This window comes from Kogia breviceps, unplaced genomic scaffold, assembly GCF_026419965.1.
Source record: "Kogia breviceps isolate mKogBre1 unplaced genomic scaffold, mKogBre1 haplotype 1 scaffold_49, whole genome shotgun sequence".
In the NCBI taxonomy this organism is placed as follows: domain Eukaryota; kingdom Metazoa; phylum Chordata; class Mammalia; order Artiodactyla; family Physeteridae; genus Kogia; species Kogia breviceps.
This window is the reverse complement of record NW_026711928.1, coordinates 1,731,735-1,749,707: the sequence shown is the minus strand read 5'-3', so window position 1 is coordinate 1,749,707 and position 17,973 is coordinate 1,731,735.

The following is a 17,973-nucleotide window of genomic DNA, read 5'->3' as shown; positions in this document are numbered from 1 at the left end:
ATCAAGTGTGTGTAAAGCGGCCTAAAACCAGCAGGGAAAATCAGCTCAGACCCATTCTGAGGATACATTTCCAACATAAAGAAGAAACAAGCAGGGCAAAACAGAGAGAAATTCTTCCAAAATGCGTTCAGGGACTGGCATGCAACCAGGATTGACCACATCTACAGCCCCAGCGGCAGAAGACATAAGGCTGGACACTCTTGGGGCTGAGACGATTGGTGAGGTTGGGAAAGCAAATGCAGACCCTTGAAAGGAATCCTGCGTGCTCCCCTTTCCATGGGTCCCAACTCTCCAGGTTCAACGCAATCTTCCGACAGCGAAAGCACTCATTGGAAATCCAGCGGATGCTACACCGTGGGATCGGGAAAGCTTTCTGAAACTCACCTCAGTTTTCCTCTCCTGGTGCTCGTGTTCTCCATTCAGGCCCCCTTACTAACAATCTCCCCACTTGGAGACTCGGCGCCTTTCCATGCCTCTTTCGTACCGTCTGCAATTTGTCCGCAGGATGAACTGCAAGAGGGGAAACCAATGAGAGACTCGCTGGAGGTGTTTGGTCGGGCACATGTCACTCTCATTTCCCATCACGAAGAAGAATTCACCAGCGGTTCAGCCTGCCACCCCGGATCGACAATAGGGCGTGAAGCCATCCAGCCGTGTTGCGTCCCACTCACAAAAAAGCGACTTGGGAAATGGAGCTCAGGGGCACTGCACTTCCCAAACCTGCAGAGTTCTAAACGATAACTATCGCCCCAAAATATATTGAGGGCAGGCTCCGAAGAGGCGCTGAACGCAAGGCAGAACTGCAGGAAACGGATGTCAACGGGTACATCGGAATGGCCCCGATAGCACATGAAAAGCGCCAGAACGTGGACAATGATGCGGTTGGCCAAAAAGGGCGTATGCGTTTTTTCCTGAATATATTCAGAAAAAAACGCATACGCCCTTTTTGGCCAACCAAGCAACCTGGGAGAGCAAATCAGCACTACAAAGAAATCTCTCGCCCCCCCCCGGGGCAAAAGTGTCAGGCGAAAAAAGTCTAAAAACCAGAAAGGCAGGACAGGCCACGGAGTCAAGGGAGCCTTGTTAAGCTGATGGGCGGGATGTCAATGGCCAACAGCCAATCTTCACAAGTGTATCCTCTTTCCCAAACCATGTCAAACACAGAACCACAGAGCATAGGGCACTTCCACACATGGGCGTTGACCTTGGGAAAATGAAAAAATCAACCAGACACAGGGACCCCAAAGTTGAGGGCTGCTGTCTTGACAAGAACCTCCACTCCGGTACACGTTTCATATCCCAGGAAAGAGCCAAGTGGAGAAGTGGACAAAGACAAGTGGACAAGTGGACAAGTGGTGCTACGTAGGTCCAATGGAGTGTCACTCAGCCATGAAATCCACGTCATGAGGCTGGTAGCAGCATCCTGAGTGGATTTAGGTACGATCATCCTCAGTGAAATAAGTCCCACAAAAAAAGAAACTTATGATATCACTTATCGAGGGAATGTAAAAATCGCTCCCCATGAACGGAATCCCCAAACAGAACAGAGTCACGCTTTTAGAAAACACACTTATGCCTGCTTCAGGGGAAAGGTGAGGTGGGGTGACGCATAAAACTCGAGTTTGAAATGCGCACAGATACCCTTCCGAAAACCGAATATGGAATGGACACGACCTACTCCTTGCTCAATCAACTGGACTCACCAGACCCTGTTCATCGCACAAGTATCTATCCGACTAGTAAGCATCTTAAAAGCTAAGTCTTGATATCTCTGTGTAAGTGCATCAAGTGTGTGTAAAGCGGCCTAAAACCAGCAGGGAAAATCAGCTCAGACCCATTCTGAGGATACATTTCCAACATAAAGAAGAAACAAGCAGGGCAAAACAGAGAGAAATTCTTCCAAAATGCGTTCAGGGACTGGCATGCAACCAGGATTGACCACATCTACAGCCCCAGCGGCAGAAGACATAAGGCTGGACACTCTTGGGGCTGAGACGATTGGTGAGGTTGGGAAAGCAAATGCAGACCCTTGAAAGGAATCCTGCGTGCTCCCCTTTCCATGGGTCCCAACTCTCCAGGTTCAACGCAATCTTCCGACAGCGAAAGCACTCATTGGAAACCCAGCGGATGCTACACCGTGGGATCGGGAAAGCTTTCTGAAACTCACCTCAGTTTTCATCTCCTGGTGCTCGTGTTCTCCATTCAGGCCCCCTTACTAACAATCTCCCCACTTGGAGACTCGGCGCCTTTCCATGCCTCTTTCGTACCGTCTGCAATTTGTCCGCAGGATGAACTGCAAGAGGGGGAACCAATGAGAGACTCGCTGGAGGTGTTTGGTCGGGCACATGTCACTCTCATTTCCCATCACGAAGAAGAATTCACCAGAGGTTCAGCCTGCCACCCCGGATCGACAATAGGGCGTGAAGCCATCCAGCCGTGTTGCGTCCCACTCACAAAAAAGCGACTTGGGAAATGGAGCTCAGGGGCACTGCACTTCCCAAACCTGCAGAGTTCTAAACGATAACTATCGCCCCAAAATATATTGAGGGCAGGCTACGAAGAGGCGCTGAACGCAAGGCAGAACTGCAGGAAACGGATGTCAACGGGTACATCGGAATGGCCCCGATAGCACATGAAAAGCGCCAGAACGTGGACAATGATGCGGTTGGCCAAAAAGGGCGTATGCGTTTTTTCCTGAATATATTCAGGAAAAAACGCATACGCCCTTTTTGGCCAACCAAGCAACCTGGGAGAGCAAATCAGCACTACAAAGAAATCTCTCGCCCCCCCCCCCCGGGGCAAAAGGGTCAGGCGAAAAAAGTCTAAAAACCAGAAAGGCAGGACAGCCCACGGAGTCAAGGGAGCCTTGTTAAGCTGATGGGCGGGATGTCAATGGCCAACAGCCAATCTTCACAAGTGTATCCTCTTTCCCAAACCATGTAAAACACAGAACCACAGAGCATAGGGCACTTCCACACATGGACGTTGACCTTGGGAAAATGAAAAAATCAACCAGACACAGGGACCCCAAAGTTGAGGGCTGCTGTCTTGACAAGAACCTCCACTCTGGTACACGTTTCATATCCCAGGAAAGAGCCAAGTGGAGAAGTGGACAAAGACAAGTGGACAAGTGGACAAGTGGTGCTACGTAGGTCCAATGGAGTGTCACTCAGCCATGAAATCCACGTCATGAGGCTGGTAGCAGCATCCTGAGTGGATTTAGGTACGATCATCCTCAGTGAAATAAGTCCCACAAAAAAAGAAACTTATGATATCACTTATCGAGGGAATGTAAAAATCGCTCCCCATGAACGGAATCCCCAAACAGAACAGAGTCACGCTTTTAGAAAACACACTTATGCCTGCTTCAGGGGAAAGGTGAGGTGCGGTGACGCATAAAACTCGAGTTTGAAATGAGCACAGATACCCTTCCGAAAACCGAATATGGAATGGACACGACCTACTCCTTGCTCAATCAACTGGACTCACCAGACCCTGTTCATCGCACAAGTATCTATCCGACTAGTAAGCATCTTAAAAGCTAAGTCTTGATATCTCTGTGTAAGTGCATCAAGTGTGTGTAAAGCGGCCTAAAACCAGCAGGGAAAATCAGCTCAGACCCATTCTGAGGATACATTTCCAACATAAAGAAGAAACAAGCAGGGCAAAACAGAGAGAAATTCTTCCAAAATGCGTTCAGGGACTGGCATGCAACCAGGATTGACCACATCTACAGCCCCAGCGGCAGAAGACATAAGGCTGGACACTCTTGGGGCTGAGACGATTGGTGAGGTTGGGAAAGCAAATGCAGACCCTTGAAAGGAATCCTGCGTGCTCCCCATTCCATGGCTCCCAACTCTCCAGGTTCAACGCAATCTTCCGACAGCGAAAGCACTCATTGGAAACCCAGCGGATGCTACACCGTGGGATCGGGAAAGCTTTCTGAAACTCACCTCAGTTTTCCTCTCCTGGTGCTCGTGTTCTCCATTCAGGCCCCCTTACTAACAATCTCCCCACTTGGAGACTCGGCGCCTTTCCATGCCTCTTTCGTACCGTCTGCAATTTGTCCGCAGGATGAACTGCAAGAGGGGGAACCAATGAGAGACTCGCTGGAGGTGTTTGGTCGGGCACATGTCACTCTCATTTCCCATCACGAAGAAGAATTCACCAGAGGTTCAGCCTGCCACCCCGGATCGACAATAGGGCGTGAAGCCATCCAGCCGTGTTGCGTCCCACTCACAAAAAAGCGACTTGGGAAATGGAGCTCAGGGGCACTGCACTTCCCAAACCTGCAGAGTTCTAAACGATAACTATCGCCCCAAAATATATTGAGGGCAGGCTACGAAGAGGCGCTGAACGCAAGGCAGAACTGCAGGAAACGGATGTCAACGGGTACATCGGAATGGCCCCGATAGCACATGAAAAGCGCCAGAACGTGGACAATGATGCGGTTGGCCAAAAAGGGCGTATGCGTTTTTTCCTGAATATATTCAGAAAAAAACGCATACGCCCTTTTTGGCCAACCAAGCAACCTGGGAGAGCAAATCAGCACTACAAAGAAATCTCTCGCCCCCCCCCCCCCGGGGCAAAAGTGTCAGGCGAAAAAAGTCTAAAAACCAGAAAGGCAGGACAGGCCACGGAGTCAAGGGAGCCTTGTTAAGCTGATGGGCGGGATGTCAATGGCCAACAGCCAATCTTCACAAGTGTATCCTCTTTCCCAAACCATGTAAAACACAGAACCACAGAGCATAGGGCACTTCCACACATGGGCGTTGACCTTGGGAAAATGAAAAAATCAACCAGACACAGGGACCCCAAAGTTGAGGGCTGCTGTCTTGACAAGAACCTCCACTCCGGTACACGTTTCATATCCCAGGAAAGAGCCAAGTGGTGAAGTGGACAAAGACAAGTGGACAAGTGGAAAAGTGGTGCTACGTAGGTCCAATGGAGTGTCACTCAGCCATGAAATCCACGTCATGAGGCTGGTAGCAGCATCCTGAGTGGATTTAGGTACGATCATCCTCAGTGAAATAAGTCCCACAAAAAAAGAAACTTATGATATCACTTATCGAGGGAATGTAAAAATCGCTCCCCATGAACGGAATCCCCAAACAGAACAGAGTCACGCTTTTAGAAAACACACTTATGCCTGCTTCAGGGGAAAGGTGAGGTGCGGTGACGCATAAAACTCGAGTTTGAAATGAGCACAGATACCCTTCCGAAAACCGAATATGGAATGGACACGACCTACTCCTTGCTCAATCAACTGGACTCACCAGACCCTGTTCATCGCACAAGTATCTATCCGACTAGTAAGCATCTTAAAAGCTAAGTCTTGATATCTCTGTGTAAGTGCATCAAGTGTGTGTAAAGCGGCCTAAAACCAGCAGGGAAAATCAGCTCAGACCCATTCTGAGGATACATTTCCAACATAAAGAAGAAACAAGCAGGGCAAAACAGAGAGAAATTCTTCCAAAATGCGTTCAGGGACTGGCATGCAACCAGGATTGACCACATCTACAGCCCCAGCGGCAGAAGACATAAGGCTGGACACTCTTGGGGCTGAGACGATTGGTGAGGTTGGGAAAGCAAATGCAGACCCTTGAAAGGAATCCTGCGTGCTCCCCATTCCATGGCTCCCAACTCTCCAGGTTCAACGCAATCTTCCGACAGCGAAAGCACTCATTGGAAACCCAGCGGATGCTACACCGTGGGATCGGGAAAGCTTTCTGAAACTCACCTCAGTTTTCCTCTCCTGGTGCTCGTGTTCTCCATTCAGGCCCCCTTACTAACAATCTCCCCACTTGGAGACTCGGCGCCTTTCCATGCCTCTTTCGTACCGTCTGCAATTTGTCCGCAGGATGAACTGCAAGAGGGGGAACCAATGAGAGACTCGCTGGAGGTGTTTGGTCGGGCACATGTCACTCTCATTTCCCATCACGAAGAAGAATTCACCAGAGGTTCAGCCTGCCACCCCGGATCGACAATAGGGCGTGAAGCCATCCAGCCGTGTTGCGTCCCACTCACAAAAAAGCGACTTGGGAAATGGAGCTCAGGGGCACTGCACTTCCCAAACCTGCAGAGTTCTAAACGATAACTATCGCCCCAAAATGTATTGAGGGCAGGCTCCGAAGAGGCGCTGAACGCAAGGCAGAACTGCAGGAAACGGATGTCAACGGGTACATCGGAATGGCCCCGATAGCACATGAAAAGCGCCAGAACGTGGACAATGATGCGGTTGGCCAAAAAGGGCGTATGCGTTTTTTCCTGAATATATTCAGGAAAAAACGCATACGCCCTTTTTGGCCAACCAAGCAACCTGGGAGAGCAAATCAGCACTACAAAGAAATCTCTCGGCCCCCCCCCCGGGGCAAAAGGGCCAGGCGAAAAAAGTCTAAAAACCAGAAAGGCAGCACAGCCCACGGATTCAAGGGAGCCTTGTTAAGCTGATGGGCGGGATGTCAATGGCCAACAGCCAATCTTCACAAGTGTATCCTCTTTCCCAAACCATGTAAAACACAGAACCACAGAGCATAGGGCACTTCCACACATGGGCGTTGACCTTGGGAAAATGAAAAAATCAACCAGACACAGGGACCCCAATGTTGAGGGCTGCTGTCTTGACAAGAACCTCCACTCCGGTACACGTTTCATATCCCAGGAAAGAGCCAAGTGGACAAAGAAGAGTGGACAAGTGGACAAAGACAAGTGGACAAGTGGACAAGTGGTGCTACGTAGGTCCAATGGAGTGTCACTCAGCCATGAAATCCACGTCATGAGGCTGGTAGCAGCATCCTGAGTGGATTTAGGTACGATCATCCTCAGTGAAATAAGTCCCACAAAAAAAGAAACTTATGATATCACTTATCGAGGGAATGTAAAAATCGCTCCCCATGAACTGAATCCCCAAACAGAACAGAGTCACGCTTTTAGAAAACACACTTATGCCTGCTTCAGGGGAATGGTGAGGTGGGGTGACGCATAAAACTCGAGTTTGAAATGAGCACAGATACCCTTCCGAAAACCGAATATGGAATGGACACGACCTACTCCTTGCTCAATCAACTGGACTCACCAGACCCTGTTCATCGCACAAGTATCTATCCGACTAGTAAGCATCTTAAAAGCTAAGTCTTGATATCTCTGTGTAAGTGCATCAAGTGTGTGTAAAGTGGTCTAAAAACAGCAGGGAAAATCAGCTCAGACCCATTCTGAGGATACATTTCCAACACAAAGAAGAAACAAGCAGGGCAAAACAGAGAGAAATTCTTCCAAAATGCGTTCAGGGACTGGCATGCAACCAGGATTGACCACATCTACAGCCCCAGCGGCAGAAGACATAAGGCTGGACACTCTTGGGGCTGAGACGATTGGTGAGGTTGGGAAAGCAAATGCAGACCCTTGAAAGGAATCCTGCGTGCTCCCCATTCCATGGCTCCCAACTCTCCAGGTTCAACGCAATCTTCCGACAGCGAAAGCACTCATTGGAAACCCAGCGGATGCTACACCGTGGGATCGGGAAAGCTTTCTGAAACTCACCTCAGTTTTCCTCTCCTGGTGCTCGTGTTCTCCATTCAGGCCCCCTTACTAACAATCTCCCCACTTGGAGACTCGGCGCCTTTCCATGCCTCTTTCGTACCGTCTGCAATTTGTCCGCAGGATGAACTGCAAGAGGGGGAACCAATGAGAGACTCGCTGGAGGTGTGTGCTCAGGCACATGTCACTCTCATTTCCCATCACGAAGAAGAATTCACCAAAGGCTCAGCCTGCCACCCCGGATCGACAATAGGGCGTGAAGCCATCCAGCCGTGTTGCGTCCCACTCACAAAAAAGAGACTTGGGAAATGGAGCTCAGGGGCACTGCACTTCCCAAACCTGCAGAGTTCTAAACGATAACTATTGCCCCAAAATATATTGAGGTCAGCCTACGAAGAGGCGTTGAACGCAAGGCAGAATTGCCTGAAACATCCCTTTAAAAATCGCTACAGATCAACCGAATTACAATATAGAAGAGAGTTAAATATTTGAAAACACACTGATGCCTGCTTCAGGGCATTGGTGATGTGTGGTGATGCATAAAACAAGAGTTTGAAATTAGCACATAAACCGTTCCATAAACCAAGTAGGTAATCCTCAAGACCTACTTATTGCTCAATGATCTGTACTCAACCCACCCTATTCACCACAGAAGAATATATCTGAGTTGTACAAATATTAAAATGTATTTATTGATATCCCTGTGTAAGTGAATCACGTGAGTGTAAAGCGACATAACCACAGCAGTGAAAATCAGCTAAACCCCATTATAAACATACACATTTTCAGGCAAAACCCATACGCCCTTTTTGGCGAACCAAACAACCACGAAATGCAAATCAGCACTACAAAGTATTCTGACTTCGCATTAGTCAATAGTGCCATTTTGGAAAAGTGTAAAGCAGAAATGCAGCTCAGGCCATGGAGCAAAGGAAGCCTCTTTATCCTGATTGGGGGGATGTAAATAGTCAACGGCCACTCTGGAAAAGTGCATGCTGTTTCCTTAACCTTCCAGAAAAATAGAGCTACAGACCATATGGCTCTTCCAATCTTGGGCGTATATAGTGGTAATACCAAAAGTCGACAGGACACAGGCATCCCTACGTTTAATGCTGCTCTGCTTAAAATGCCTCAACTTGGGTACAACATACATGTCCTTGAAGGAAGAAATGGATAAAGAATTTGTGGTACTTATGTACAATGTAATATTCCTGAGCAATTAAATCAATGAAATAAGGCCAGTTGCAGCAACTCGTGGAGACTCACGTACGATCATTCTAAGTGACGTAAGTCAGACATTAGTAGAGACTTATCATAAGGTATCAATTATACGTGGTATCTAAAAATAGCTACACATGAACTCACTTACAAAACAGAAACCGAGTCACACATAAAGAAAACACATTTATGACTTCTAAAAGAGAAAGGTGTGGTGGGGGTGATGCATAAACCAGGAGGTTGGAATTAGCATAGATACGGTTCCATAAACAAAATACGTAATCAACAGGACCTGCTGAATAGCTCAAGTAGCTGGACTCAGCACACTGCTGTCACTGGAAAAGCGTATATAAGACTGTAAGAATCTGTAAAAGAATTGATTGGTGTCTCTCTTTAAGTGAATCAAGTGGATAGATGTAGTGCAGGAAGAATCATAGTATTGAAAATCAGCTCTACCCCATTATAAAATTAAATAAAAAGAACAAAAAAAGACAGTGAGAGAGAGAGAAATTCTTACAAAATGTGTTCAAGGGCTGTGATGCAACCTGGACTGACCACATCTAGACACACAGCTGGATGGGACCTAAGGCTCTACACTCGTGGGTCTGAGAGGCTTGCTGAGGATGGGACAGCAAATGCAGTACTTTTACAGTAACACTGCCTGGCCCCCATTCCATGGGTCCCATATCTCCAGGTGCAGAGGACCCTTCCTCCAGGTAAAACATGAATGGGACATCCAGAGGATGGTACACCGTCTGTTCGGGAAGAGTGAGGAAGCGGTATCGCTTTGCACCAGTCAGAATGGCCAACCTCACAAAGTGTAAAACCTGAAATGCAGGACAGGGTGTGGATAAAAGGGAACCCTGACAAGCTGATGGTGGGAATGTAAATTGCTAACAGCCACTCTGGAGAAGTGGGTGGTGATTCCTTAAAAATCTAAAAAGCAGAGCTTCAGAGCATATGGCACTTCCACTCCTGGGCCTGTATCTTGGAAAAAATGTAAATTGACAGTACCCAGGCACTCCAAAATTTATGCAGCCCTGTTTACAAGAGCCCCTACTTGGAAGTTACGTAAACGTCCTTGGAAGGAAGACTGGATAAAGAAATTATGGTAGATATGTACAGTGGAATATTACTCAGCCATGAAATGAATGAAATAAGGCCATTTGCAGCCACTCAGAAGGACGTAGATGCATTCATACTATGTGGCATAAATCAGACAATGATAAATATCATATGATATTACTTATCTGTGGAATCTACATATTGATACAAAGGTACTATCTTACAACACAGAAACAGAGTCCCAGGCTTAGAACACAAACTTATGGTTACCAAACTGGAAAGGTGTGTTGGAGGCACAAATCATGAGGTTGGAGTTAGTATATACATATTTTCAGAGAGAAAACTTGTCATCAAACTGGATCTGCTGTAGAGCACTTGGAACTCTTCTCAACACCCTTTAGTAACCTCAATGGGAAAATAATTCCAAAGAGAATGTATAGTCATCTCTGTATAAATGAATCATGTTGGTGTATATCAAAAATGAACACAACATGGTAAATCAACTATACCCCATTATAAATTTAAAATTAAATTATAGAAAAGAAAAATGATCACTAAATCCATTTAGTCACGGTGGACGTGCTAGTGTCACATCCTTGGACACAGACACAATTTGATCCCAAGGCTGGACTGTTGTGGGCCTGAGGACCTCGGAAGGATACGCCAGCTAATTCACCCCCCTTGAACATGTAGTACTTGGTCCCCTCTGCATGGGATCACAATCTCCAGATCGAAGTGTGCCCTCATACTACTAAACCAACCCTCTGACACCCAAAGGATGGTGGGCTCTCTGGGCTGCATGACATTTGGAAAATCACCTGGTCTCAACATACCCTGGTGTTTGGGTTCCGACCTTCTGACTCCTTCGTTAGGGTCATCAGACTCTACACGACAGCCCCCTCAACAGGTGACTCTGCAGGGGTTTATGCTTGTTCGGGGGCTGAAGGGGAAGGGGATAGGAGGAATGGGACGGAAGCCCTTACATGTTTGGTCAGGCACATCCCGCTCTAATTTAAAACCCAGGAACAGGACTTTCCCTACAGCTAAGGTTGTGTCAGTAACCAGAGAGGGACAGGAGAAATCCTGCCACCTTCTCTTTCCCATAACAACAATTCTAAACCTGGACCTTATAGGCACTTCATATTCACAATGCCTGGGAAGCTGTAAGTGACAACAGCCCTCAAAAAATGTCTTGGTGGGCTTCCCTGGTGGGACAGTGGTTGAGAGTCCTCCTACCGATGCAGGGGACATGGGTTCGTGCCCCTGTTCGGGAGGATCCCACACGCCATGGACCAGCTGGGCCCGTGAGCCATGGCCGCTGAATCTGTGCATCCGGAGCCCGTGCATCCTGAGCCTGTGCTCTGCAGTAGCAGAGGCCATGGCAGTGAGAGACCCGTGTACCACACACAAAAAAAATGTCTTGGGGTAGATAATCGAAATAGACTTCAAAACAAGGCAACCTTTCAATAACCCTTTTTCAAGGGGTACATTTTACTCACACTGTTCAAAAAAAAGCACACATGAAGATGCTCACCATTGCTTTATGTCAGACAAATGCAAATCAGATGTACAAAGAAGTATCACCTAGAACCACTCAGAATAGCCATCCTCACAATGTCTAGAAACAAGAAATGCTTCAGAAGGTGTGGAAAAAAGAGAAACCTACTACATATTATTCGTATATTTTAATCTGCTTTGGGTCCCCGTTGCTGCATGCGGCTTTTCTATAGTTGCAGCAAGCGGGGGCTACTCATCGTTGTGGTACGCAGCCTTCTCTTTGCGGTGGCTTCTCTTGTTGTGGAGCACAGGCTCTAGGCACACAGGCTTCAGTAGTTGTGGCACGTGAGCTCAGTAGTTGTGGCTCATGGGCTCTAGAGCGCAGACTCAGTAGTTGTGGCACACAGGCTTAGGTGCTCTGCAGCGTGTGGGATCTTCCTGGGTCAGGGTTCAAACCTGTGTCCCCTGCACTGGTAGGCAGATTCTTAACTACTGTGCCACAAATACTTCACTATTGGTGGCAATGCCAATTGGCAACAGCCACTATGGAGCACAGACTGGAGGTTACCAGAGTAAGGGGAGGCGGGAGGGATAAATTGGGACTGACATATACACACCACTATATATATATATATATATATATATTTTTTTTTTGCGGTACGCGGGCCTCTCACTGCTGTGGCCTCTCCCGTTGCGGAGCACAGGCTCCGGACGCGCAGGCTCAGCGGCCATGGCTCACGGGCCCGGCCGCTCCACGGCATGTGGGATCTTCCCAGACCAGGACACGAACCCGTGTCCCCTGCATCGGCAGGCGGACTCTCAACCACTGCGCCACCAAGGAAGCCCACCACTATATATTTTAAAAATAACAAATACGGGCCTACTGTATAGCACTTGAGGAACTCTACACAATACTCTGTAATGACCTGTGTGGGAAAGGAATCCAAAAAGGATTGGATATATGTATAACTGCTTCACTCTGCTGTGTAGCAGAAAGTAACACAACATTGTAAATCAACTATACTCCAAAGAAATTGAAATGAAATGAAAGAAAATAAAATAAAATAGAGTTACCAGATGATCCAGCAAGTTTACTCCTGTGTGCATATCTGAAGGAAAGCATAAATCGAAAAGACACATCTTCCCCAATGTTCACTGCAACACTCTTTACAATAGTGAAGACATGGAAGCAACCAAAATGTCCATCAACATACGAATATAGGTAAAGAATATGTGATACATATATATAATGGAATATGACTCAGCCATAAAATAGAAGAAAATAGGGGCTTCCCTGGTGGTGCAGTGGTTGAGAGTCTGCCTGCTGATGCAGGGGACACGGGTTCATGCCCCGGTCTGGGAAGATCCCACATGCCATGGGGCGACTAGGCCCGTGAGCCATGGCCGCTGAACCTGCGCGTCCGGAGCCTGTGTATCCTGAGCCTGTGCTCCGCAATGGGAGAGGCCACAACAGTGAGAGGCCCGTGTACCGCAAAAGAAAAAAAAATAGAAGAAAATAATGTCAATTGCAGTAACATGGATGGACCTAGAGATGATTGTACTAAGTGAAGTGAGTCAGACAGAGTAAGACAAATATTGTATGATATCACTTCTAGGTGGAAACTAAAAATTGATACAAATGAACTAACTTACAAAACAGAGGCAGACTCACAGACTTGGAAAACAAACTTATGGTTACCAAAGGGGAAAGGTGGGGGGAGGGGTAAATCAAGAACTTGGGGTAAACATATGAATACTACTCTATATAATATAGGTAAGCAACAAGGACCTACTGTATAGCACAGGCAACTCTACTCAATATTCTGGGAATATCTTTATCAGAAAAGACTCTGAAAAAGAATGAATATATGCATATGTGTAACTGAATCACTTTCTGTGCAGCTGAAATGAACACAACATTGTAAATCAACTATACTCCAATAAAATTTAAATTACAAAATAAAGAAAATCACCTCATTTCAAAAGAAAAAAAGAATTCCCATATATTTTTATGGCTTGATAGCTTACTTTCTTAGTGCTCAATATTATCCCATTCCCAGTATATATTAATACTATATCATTTCATTCACCTATTGGAGGACACCTTAGTTTCATTCACATTTTGGCAATATTGAATTAGGTGCTATAAATATCCATATGCAGGTTTTCATCTGGAAGTATGTTTTAAACTACTTTCAGTTAATATCCATGAGAACACTTGCTGGATTGTACAGTAATGGAATGTTCAATATTATAGCAAGTGTCAATCAGACTACCAAAGTAGCTGCATTATTTTTCATTTCCACCAATAACAAATGTCATTTCCTAATGTTCCACATCCGCTACAGAATTTGTCCTTGTCATTGTACACATTTTAGCCATTCTAAGTGTTACATAGTGGTATGTAATTGTATTTTTAATTTGCTTTTTTATGGCAGCATGTAATCTGGATTATTCTTCTGTATACTTATATGCATGGTGTCTATTTTCTTTGGTGAGGTGCCCATAAAGTATAATGGTCCACATTTTATTTAGGCTGCTTTCATTTTTTTCTAACCAATCTGTACTGTTTTATTTCTTTTTATGCCTTATTGCATTAGTAAGGACTTGGAGTAAAATATGGAAAAGGAGTCATGAAAGGGGACATCCTTGTTTTTACCTGAACTTAGTGACAAAGCTTCATGTTTTTAACCATTAATCATGAGGTAAGATCAAAGTTTCCTGTAGATCTTTATTATCAACTTGAGAAACTTCCAGTCTATTTCTTTAACTAAGAGTTTTTATGAAGAATGGGTTTTAGGCTTTTTCAAAGGTCTTCTGAATCTAGTGATATGTTAATGATTGTCTTTAGGGTGTTGATATGATGAATATAATTATTTGATTTCAGAATGTTGAACAAGCCTTGCATAACTGGGATTATTCCTTCTCATTCATGATATAAAATTCTCTCAAAATATTGTTGGATTTGATTTGTTAATATTTTGTTGACGATTTTTGCATTGATGGTCCTGAGAGATATTGGTCAATTTTCTTTACTATTCATATGTTTCTCTAAGTTTGGATGTTATGGATTTAGTGTGAGACATTAATTTGGGGAGATTCTCAGTCATTTAAAAAAATTCTTTCTGTTCTTTGTTACCTTTATTTTCCTCCTGCTATATCCATTATGTATAGGTCACAGCATTTTCACTGTTTCACAATTATTGATTACTCTGTTCTGCTGATTTCTTTCCTGCCCATTTTTTCTTTTGAGATTTAAAGGTTTCTCTTGATATGTCTTCAAGCTCACAGATATTACTCCTCAGCCAGCCCCTTCACTGCTAAAACAAAATACGAGAGACTTGGTATTTTATAAACAACAGAATATTTTTGTTTTCTCATAATTGCTGAGGCTGAAAAGTTCAAGAACTAGTTACCAGGGGCTTCCCTGGTGGCACAGTGGTTAAGAATCTCCATACCAATAAAGGGGACACAGGTTTGAGCCCTGTCTGGGAAGATCCCACATGCCATGGAACAACTAAGCCCGTGCACTACAACTACTGAGCCTGCACTCTAGAGCCTGCAAGCAATAACTATTGAGCCTGAATGACACAATTACGAAGCCCATGCACCTAGAGTCCATACTCCACAACAAGAGAAACCACTGCAAGGAGAAACCCGTGCGCCGCAACGATGAGTAACCCCTGTGTGACACAACTAGAGAAACCTTGTGCAGCAACGAAGACCCAATGCAACAAAAAATAAATAAAATTAAATCTTTTGACTTCTGAGATGACTCACTCACATGGTTGTAAGTAAGAGGCCTCAGTTCCTTGACACATGGATCTCTCCTTAGGGCTGCTTGAGTGTCCTCATGACATGGAAGCTGGATTACCCCAGGATGAGTGATCTAGCAGAAACCAAAGCAGAAGCTGCAATGCCTTTGATAAACTTGGAAACTGCACTTTGTCATTTCTGCAATTTCTTATTAGTTAAACAGTGAGCTTTTTTCAAGTGTGAGGAGACACACAGGTAGATGAAGACTGGGAGATAATTAGGGGATAATTAGGGCCATCTTGGAGGCTGGCTACCAAAGTGGCTGACTAGACGAAGACTGAATTTTGTTTTCTTCACGTCTGGGGAGAAAATGGTCAGTGAATCCCATTGGTGGTCTTTGAGATGTACCAAAGCTACCTCTTGCTCTCACCCCCAGCCGTGTGGCTGACAGGATCTTGCTGCTCCGGCCATGTGTCAGGCCTGTGCCTCTGAGGTGAGAGAGCCAAGTTCAGGACATTTATCTACCAGAGACCTCCAGCACCTTATAATATCAAACGATGAAAACTCTCCCAGAGATATCCGTCTCCATGCTGAGACCTGGCTCCAGTCAGAGACCAGCAAGATATGGTGCCGGACATCCCATGCCAAACAACTAGCAAGACAGGAATGCAGGCCCACCCATTAGCAAAGGGGCTGACTAAAATCATAATAAGGCCACAGACACCCCAAAACACACCACCGGATGCAGAATTGCCCACCAGAAGGACAAGATCCAGACATACCCACCAGAACACAGGCACCAGTCCCCTCCACCAGAAAGCCTGCACAACCCACTGAACCAACCTTAGTCACTGGAGGCAGACACCAAAACAATGGGAATTACGAATCTGCAGCCTGCAAAAAGGTGACCCCAAACACAGTCCCCAAAGCCAAATGAGAAGACAGAGAAACACACAGCAGATGAAGGAGCAAGGTAAAAACTCACCGGACCAAACAAATGTAGAGAAAACAGGCAGTCTACCTGAAAAAGAATTCAGAGTAATGATAGTAAAGATGATCCCAAATCTTGGAACTGGAATGGAGAATATACAAGAAACATTTCACAAGGACCTAGAAGAACTAAAGAGCAAACAAACAATGATGAACAACACAATAAATGGAATTTAAAATTCTCAAGAAGGAAACAATAGCAGAATAACTGAGGCAGAAGAATGGATAAATGACCTGGAAGATAAAATAGTGGAAATAACTACTGCAGAGCAGAATAAAGAAAAAAGAATGAAAAGAATTGAGGACAATCTGAGACACTTCTGGGACCACATTAAACACACCAACATTCGAATATCAGGGTCCCAGAAGTAGAAGAGAAAAAGAAAGAGACTGAGAAAATATTTGAAGAGATTTTTGTTGAAAAGTTCCCTAATATGGGAAAGGGAATCATTAATCAAGTCCGGGAAGTGCAGAGAGTCCCATACAAGATAAACCCAAGGAGAAACATGCCAAAACATATATTAATCAAACTATCAAAAATTAAATAACAAAGAAAAAATATTAAAAGCAGCAAGGGAAAAACAACAAATAACATACAAGGGAATCCCCGTAAGGTTAACAGATGATCTTTCAGCAGAAACTCTGCAAGCCAGAAGGGACTGGCAGGACATATTTAAAGTGATGAAAGGGGAAAAGCTACAACCAAGATTACTCGAACCAGCAAAGATCTCATTCAGATTTGACAGAGAAATTAAAATCTTTACAGACAAGCAAAAACTAAGAGAATTTAGCACCACCAAACCAGCTTTACAAGAAATGCTAAAGGAAATTCTCTAGGCAGGAAACACAAGAGAAGGAAAAGACCTACAATAACAAACCCAAGACAATTAAGAAAATGGTCATAAGAACATACATATCAATAATTACCTTAAATGTAAATGGATTAAATGCTCCAACCAAAAGACATAGACTGGCTGAATGGATCCAAAAACATAACTGGTATATATGTGGTCTACAAGAGACCCACTTGAGACCTGGGGACACATGCAGACTGAAAGTTAGGGGATGGAATAAGATAATCCATGCAAATGGAAATCAAAAGAAAGCTAGAGTAGCAATTCTCATATCCGACAAAAAAGACTTTAAAATAAAGACTATTACAGGAAACAAAGAAGGACACTACATATCATCAAGGGATCAATCCAAGAAAAAGATATAACAATTCTATATACTTATGCACCCAACATAGGAGCAACTTAATACATAAGGCAAATGCTAACAGCCATAAAAGGGGAAATCGACAGTAACACAATCATAGTAGGGGACTTTAGCACCCCTCTTTCACCAATGAACAGATCATCCAAAATGAAAATAAATAAAGAAACACAAGCTTTAAAATGATACATTAAACAAGATGGACTTAATTGATACTCACAGGACATTCCATCCAAAAACAACAGAATACACTTTTTCTCAAGGGCTCGTGGAACATTCTCCAGGATAGATCATATCTTGGGTCACAAATCAAGCCTTGGTAAATTTAAGAAAATTGAAATCATTATCAAGTATCTTTTCCAACCACAATGCTATCAGACTAGATATCAATTACAGGAAAAAAAATCTGTAAAAAATACAAACACATGGACGCTAAAAAATACTCTACTTAATAACCAAGGCATCACTGATGAAATCAAAGAGGAAATTTAAAAATACCTAGAAACAAATGACAATGAAAACATGAAGACCCAAAACCTATGGGATGCAGCAAAAGGAGTTCTAAGAGGGAAGTTTATAGCAATAAAATCCTACCTCAAGAAACAAGAAACATCTCAAATAAACAAGCTAACCTTACACCTAAAGCAATTAGAGAAAGAAAGAAAAAAAAAAAACAAAGTCAGCAGAGGAAAGAAA